The sequence below is a fragment of the Microcaecilia unicolor genome, chromosome 5, assembly GCF_901765095.1.
Source record: "Microcaecilia unicolor chromosome 5, aMicUni1.1, whole genome shotgun sequence".
Classification (NCBI taxonomy): Eukaryota; Metazoa; Chordata; class Amphibia; order Gymnophiona; family Siphonopidae; genus Microcaecilia; species Microcaecilia unicolor.
In genome coordinates, this window is record NC_044035.1 from 217445731 (window position 1) to 217453604 (window position 7874).

The following is a 7874-nucleotide window of genomic DNA, read 5'->3' on the forward strand; positions in this document are numbered from 1 at the left end:
TGTACTGTTTATATTCTGGTTGAATTTTAGGTTCAAGTTTAGCCTTCAGTTACTTCAGGAGGACTTCGTGTTCAAGTTCTTCTTTCACTTGGATTCTTCAAGAGTTGAGACGAGTTTGTGTTACAGTGAGCTGCTGCATTCCTCTCCCCTCCGTTTTACGGGGCTGGATTGAGATTTAAATTCTGCCGGCACTCCCTCCCGCTTCGTGCGGCTGTAGGGCAGCTTTGTACCCCTCCCGCTTCGGCGGTGTTAGGGTCAGTCAGCTCCTCCCGCGGTTGCAGGATAAGCCAGATCCCCCCGCATTGGCGGGGGTGGTGTCCCTCCCCCGCTCCGCGGGGATGAGCTGGACGGATTCCCCTCCCCCACTTGTGTGGGGATGAGCTGGGTTAATTCCCCTCCCCCGTTTCGGCGGTGGTGAGCTGGGCAGAGTGTCCCTTCGTGGGTGTAATTCTCTAAGTGCTGAGTCCTGCGGATGGAGCTTTGATATCGACATACTGAGGAGTTTTCCGGCAGCACATGACCACATATAGGGAGGCAAAAGTTTGCTCTCTATCTCCACCTGCTGGTAGATGGACACAACCAGTCTATGGATTGATCAGCTATGATTAATGGAAAGAAAATTATCAGGTATGATTATACATAATTTTACCTTATGTGCATGAGAGGCCCTAACCGCCTTTATAATAAGAGAATAAATGATAGAATTTGATTCATAACAGGAAACAGAATTTCTGGAAAGATGCATATTCATTAGGTAGGAAGGGTAATTATAATTAAGATAATGAAGAAAGGAAGAAAAAAGTATTTAAGAGGAAACAGAACCGAGGATGGCGAGCCTCAATGTGCCTATACTAGCAGGTGGACATACTGACAGCTCCCAAGGAAAACTGTTTTTATTTGCTACATGTTATACTGTATTGAGTTTATTTGTTGCTGTTTCAATAATTACTGATTAGCTTCTTTGACAATTTGAATAAACATTTATGTCTAATGCTTATTTAGTAGCCAGAGTTTTCTTGCCTAGAATTCTGCCTGGGGGGGGGTGGGGGGGGGGGGGGGGGGGGGGGGGGGGGGGGGGGGGGGGGGGGGGGGGGTGGGGGGGGGGGGGAAGTAAAAATTTACTCGAGGCCAGGAGATTTCCAGAAGGTTACTTCTGTCCCAGAGGCGACAGAAGGTGAAAAAGGTTACCAGTACCTTGGCACAGATGCCTTCTACATCCACACCATGACTTAATTGAGCCTGGTTATTCCTCCTTATTACTTTGGATTTAAAGAATATAGTTGTTATTTTTATTTGAACTTGACCTTGCTTCCCCATTTGTTGTGATATTTATATTTTCCCATTTTTTCTGTTTTGACTTAATATTTATTTATGGTTCATTTCTACCCCACATTTTCCTGTATTTTAGAAATGTAGGGCTCCTTTTAGAAAGCGGCACATTGAATGTGAAGAAGCCCATTCAATTCCCATGGGCTTCTTCCCATTAAGCACACACTAATCGGTAGCACTGTTTTCTAAAAAAAAAAAAAAAAACAAGCACTAAGTGATAATACCCTCCTGTTCTCTTGGATATAAATATAAAATACCTATAAAAAAAGGAGAATGAGAGAAAAATCAAATGGCAAATACAAAAGCAGAGAAGAGAAAAGTGAAAATAAACAGAAAAAGAAATATCAGTGCCAGACATGAAAGAGAAGAAATGTAAAGGAAAACCTAGAAAATAATTTAGGACATAAAGAAAGTGTAAAAGAGACTGGGACCAGCCCAATTAGAAAAATAAAATGCCCAGACAACAAAAGTAGAAAAGAAAAGTGTTACTTAATTAGGAAATGTACATCTTTTCTATTTTGCAGAGTAAAAGAGAAAATGCATTTTTTGTAATATTTTTGAGAGTTTTTGAAGTAAACAGATCCAACAATGCATCGTATACAGCTATAAAATGGTACATTGTAACCCTCAACCATCCATCCACCTACCCCCAACCCCCCCCCCTCCCGCTCAATGCGAGAGATGATATGCATATGTCCTCTACTAGACCATTTCCAAATCTCATTCAAGTGGGATTCAAGAATCAGAGTCACTGTCTATACCACTGGGACTATTAGCCGAGGGGGCATCCAAGTCAATCCCCGATAGAGATCTCCACTCTCTATACTTGTCCCAAAGTTTATAAAATTGAGTCACCTGTCCAGATCGAATAGCCATAAGTTTTGACATCTGATATAAATAATCCATTTTGTGGATCACCTTTATCACTGGTGGTGGGTGTGGGTTTCTCCATGATGAAACCAGTGTTATCTTGCCCGCCACCAGAAAAGTTGAGGCCAAGCGATGTAAAGCTGGTGGGATCCCTCGGGGGCGAAAATACAGTAGACAGTGTTCCTGCTCCATGCATAACGTAGGCATCAGAATTTACACCAGGTTTTATTTGGCGTAATTGACCGTGACTAAATTTAATTGCGTGGAGCAGCACTCAGCATCCTATATAATAATTCTCACCCCCCAACATTCGAAACCTGGCTGCCTGGTGTCCGTAACTTGGGTCTCCGAAGCCCTCTGACGTCACGACACATTACGCAGAAAACCAATCAAGTTGGACTCTGTGCTCGTGCGTCTGACGTCAGACGCACGAGCACAAACTGAGTCCAACTTCACTACTTTTTCCTCCATCACGCGCCGCCGAGAAGGGGACACTTCGGCTGGCTGGCGGGGGTTGGGGTCCCCCGCCAGCACAGGTACGCCAGAGCAGCTGTGGCGGTTTGGCGGAGGGAACGGGGGCTCCCGATGCGACAGGGGGGTCCACTGTCAGGAACTGCGAGGGAGGGGAGTCTAAAAATCGGAGAGAGGAAGCCATGGAGGTGGGGTCTCGAACACGGAGGGGGGTCTGTAATTCGGATTGAAGGAGGGAGGGGGTCTGCAACTGGGGGGGAGGGATGGGGTCTGGAACTGTGGAGGAAGTGATGGGGGTCTGGAACTGGAGGGGGGGAGGAATACCTTGCTAGCGCCCGTTTCCTTTGCCTGAAACGGGCCCTTTTTACTGGTATCCTATAACGTACACCTAAATTAAAGCATACTTTATAGAATATGCTTTGATTTCCGCACAGAAATCCAGGCGCGATATATAGAATCTAGCCTATAATGTCTAAGTAGGAATCTGTAACAGTCCAGCTTGTTCCCCAGTAGATGGTATATTGATGTTCTAGGAGCCAACTTCTATGGTCTGTGTCCCAAAATTGGCGAAGATAGATTTGGATGGGCAACAGTAGACTTTAATGGCGGCTCCAGTAGTTAGAAAGTAAGGCCAATGTCAGACAGACTTCTATGGTCTGTGTCCTGAAAATGGATAACAAACAACCCCCCACTCCCGAGAAAAGACCCCACATAGAAACCCAGACAAAAAAATAGTAAGAGGAGGATTCCAAAGATACAGGTTGAAAAAAAGTTTATTGTAGAAGCACCTCATATAATTCACAAGAGACCCAGGGGCTCCCTGGACAAGACACTGACAACTAAAGGTGTAGGAAGAAGCGGAAGCCCAAAGCTCCAGATCCCTAACAGAGAGATTAATAGCTGAACTGGAAGACAAGAAATGAACCCCGCAGGAGGATACAGATATGAATCTATACTTGTCCCAAAGATTATAAAATTGTCTCATCAGCTCGTAACCTTGGGGTCATCTTCGGGTCCTCCCTCTCCTTCTCTGCACATATTCAACAGACTGCTAAAACCTGTCGTTTCTTTCTCTATAATATCAGCAAAATTCGCCCTTTCCTTTCTGAGCACACTACCAGAACCCTCATCCACGCTCTTATTACCTCTCGCTTAGACTATTGCAACTTGCTTCTCACAGGTCTCCCACTTAGCCATCTCTCTCCTCTTCAATCTGTTCAAAATTCTGCTGCATGACTAATATTCCGCCAGGGTCATGATGCTCATATTAGCCCTCTCCTCAAGTCACTTCACTGGCTTCCTATCCGTTTCCGCATACAGTTCAAACTCCTCTTATTGACCGATAAGTGCATTCACTCTGCAGCTCCTCAGTACCTCTCCACTCTTATCTCTCCCTACATTCCTCCCCGGGAACTCTGTTCACTGGGTAAATCTCTCTTATCTGCACCCTTCTCCTCCACCACTAGCTCCAGACTCCGTTCCTTTTATCTTGCTGCACCATATGCCTGGAATAGACTTCCTGAGCCGGTACGTCAAGCTCCATCTCTGGCTGTCTTCAAATCTAGGCTAAAAGCCCACCTTTTTGATGCTGCTTTTAACTCCTAACCCTTATTCACAACCCTTATTTTATCATCCTCATCTTAATATTCCCTTCTCTTGTTTGTCCTGTTTGGCTGTCCTAATTAGATTGTAAGCTCTGTCGAGTAGGGACTGTCTCTTCATGTTCAAGTGTACAGCGCTGCGTACGCCTAGTAGCGCTTTAGAAATAAGTAGTAGTATGAATCTTACGAAACCCTGAAGCAGGCGGTTATTCCTCCGCAATACAGTCCCAAGTTGGGTCTCTTGTGGAATTACATGAAGTGCTTCTACATAAGCTTTTTTCAACCTATATCTTCAAAATCCTCCTCTAGTTTGTTTGTGGAAGCTCATGGTCTACCCCTACTTTCTTTTTGTCTGAAAATGGAAAACAGAGATTAGGATCAAGCATGCACATTTTATATCATATACTACAAGTGTTGTGTATCTCAGTGGGAAAAGAGGAAACATCTTAAGGTTAAAATTAGCAAATAAAGGGCCCTGTTTACAAAGGTGCACTAGTGTTTTTAGCGCATGCTAATTTTTAGCGCACACTAAAAACGCTAGCGCACTTTGTAAACAGGGCCCAAAATGTTGTTAGCAATATTGTTTGAACTTTTGGATTAATCATGTATTGATAATGAATATGACTATGCTTCAGCCATAATCACACAATCTTGGTATTAGAGTTCTAAGATTGCATTACAAGTGCAAAGTGATGCATGTGGGAAAGAGGAACCCGAATAATAGCTACGTCATACAAGGTTCTACGTTAGGAGTCACTGACCAAGAAAGGGATCTAGGTGTCGTTGTTGATGATACGTTGAAACCTTCTGCTCAGTGTGCTCCTGCAGCTAAGAAAGCAAATAGAATGTTAGGTATTATTAGGAAAGGAATGGAAAACAAAAATTAGGACGTTATAATGCCTTTGTATTGCTCCATGGTGCGACCGCACCTCGAATATTGTGTTCAATTCTGGTCGCCGCCTCTCAAAAAAGATATAGTGGAATTAGAAAAGGTGCATAGAAGGGCGACGATAAAGGGGATGGGACAACTTCCCTATGAGGAAAGGCTAAAGCAGCTAGGGCTCTTCAGCTTGGAGAAAAGGCGGCTGAGGGGAGATATGATAGAGGTCTATAAAATAATGGAGTGGAACGGGTAGATGTGAAGCGTTTGCTTACGCTTTCCAAAAATACTAGGACTACGGGGCATGCGTTGAAGCTACAAAGTAGTAAATTTAAAACGAATCAGAGAAAATGTTTCTTCACTCAATGTGTAATTAAACTCTGGAATTCGTTGCCAGATAACGTGGTAAAGGCGGTTAGCTTAGCAGAGTTTAAAAAAAGGTTTGTACGGCTTCCTAAAGGAAAAGTCCATAGACCATTATTAAAATGGACTTGGGGGAAATCCACTATTTCTGGGATAAGCAGTATAAAATGTTTTGTACTTTTTTGGATCTTGCCAAGTATTTGTGACCTGGATTGGCCACTGTTCGAAACAGGATGCTGGGCTTTATGGACCTTTGGTCTGTCCCAGTATGGCAATACTTATGTACTTATAACTACCTAGGCTTAGAGAATTAATATTATAAAATCCTCCATCAGATGTATATGCATCCTAGATGGGCTCACAAAGTATTGCCAGCAAACTCAGACAACTGTTAGAGAGAACACTGGCTTGAGCATTTCAAAGAGACATGAACAAAAATTTTCTGTTACCTTACCCTGTAAGCACTTCTTACAAATGCAAACAGATATACACACACATATATATATGTAAACATTCACAGGGAGATTGGAAAGAATTCCATAAACAATGCTCTGCATACTTTCCCTACTTGTTTGCCTGTAGTTTAACTATATGCTTATAGCTACTCTGTATTTACTTAGCTACTGGGTGTTGAGCGCAGCTTAGAGGAAACACTGTTCCACTTCTATGAACACAAAAAAAGGGGGGAGAGTAGGGACACTTATGAACACAAATGCAAAAAGGAAAAAGATAAAAAGATAAACGCAAATAAAGAAAATAGTGGGGTAGGACCAATCCAATATCAACATGATGACATAAAAATAGGTTTATTTAACAAATTCTTAAAATATAAATTCTGAAAAAATGAACAGACTCGACGCAGATATGCATTTTGGCACAAACACACCTCCTGGCTCAGGAGTTGACAAATTGACAAATATACCCCCTGTTTACTAAGTCGCGCTAGTGGTTACTGGGTGGAAGCGCCAACACAGCCCATTCAAAGTGAATGAGCTATGTCAGCTTTAGTGCACCATCAGCCATTAATGCGGCTTAGTAAACGGGGAATAAAACTTACAAATGCAAAACTTTATTATTTATAAATCAGGTTAATTTGCAAATATAAAACATGCATAATTGAATTATAAATCATATAAAAATATTTTTTTTATAAAAATAAAACAGCAATGAACATCTACAACCTAAAGCTTGCACCAACAAATAAGACATACCAATTCAGCAGAGTATTAGCAACAATGTTCACAAATCCATGTGAATAAAGTGCTGAATTGCACAAATCACCGAGGAAGACAACCACATTAATTATATCAGTAAATAACATTTAAAAAAAACTTAAAAGTGATGGTGACACAACCATAGAACCTACTAGAAAAGCCTAATATACAAAGAGGAAACAAAAATGAAAATGCATCTAAATAAAAAAAAAAGGAAATTGATGACTGATTTTTTCCCCCCCTCTCTCCCTCTTTTTTCTGTCCTGTTATTATTGTTGTTCCTTTCCTTCTCTGTTATTGTGAACCGCTCAGATGGTATATACTTATGATGCAGTATATCAAGAAAAATTAAACTTGAAACGCGACAGAGTGAAAAAGTGAAGAGACTCAACTGTAATATTGTTGAACAAAAGTGAAACTTGAATTAATGAAGCATACTAACACCTGTGGTCAAGTCAGTATTGGTATAGGAAATGTGGCATTATGACTAAAAGATAACAAAAACAGTGTATTGTACAAAACAAGCATGTATAATGAAGGATGATATCAAAAGTGAAAACTTTATCATTCAAAATATAAGCACTGACACGAAAAACATAACTTAAAACTAAAAAAAAATCAATAGCATACTTATTTAAAAACAGGGCATGAGCTCCAATGGTAGCAAAGCCTACTGCTTGAAGACCAGCATGAGGGAGGCTGAAAATTAATGGAGTACAAAAACACTGACATGCAAGCAGCATGAAGGAAGCTAGACTCAAATGGAGTACCTCTTAAAACTGCCAAAACTAATGAAAAAATGTGAAATAATTGATTGGAGACACCCCAACGACATGAACATGTGGTAATGATACAAACAATATAAAAATCACTGGCAACGTTCTATTTGGAAACTTACCAGGAATGAACTACACAGTAAAAAAAAAAAAGAAGAATCAACAAATAACCTGTTAAAATAACATAAATATTAGAAAATATATATAAAAAAAAAGGATACTTACTAATCCATTGTGGTTTTTCAGAATACGGCATAGCCACAGCAAAACGATTGCAGCTAGAAACTGCATCACATAGAACTGGACACAAGCACTATGGGCTAGATTCATATGGCTCCAAAAAAGTGCTATTCTATAAACCATGCTTAAA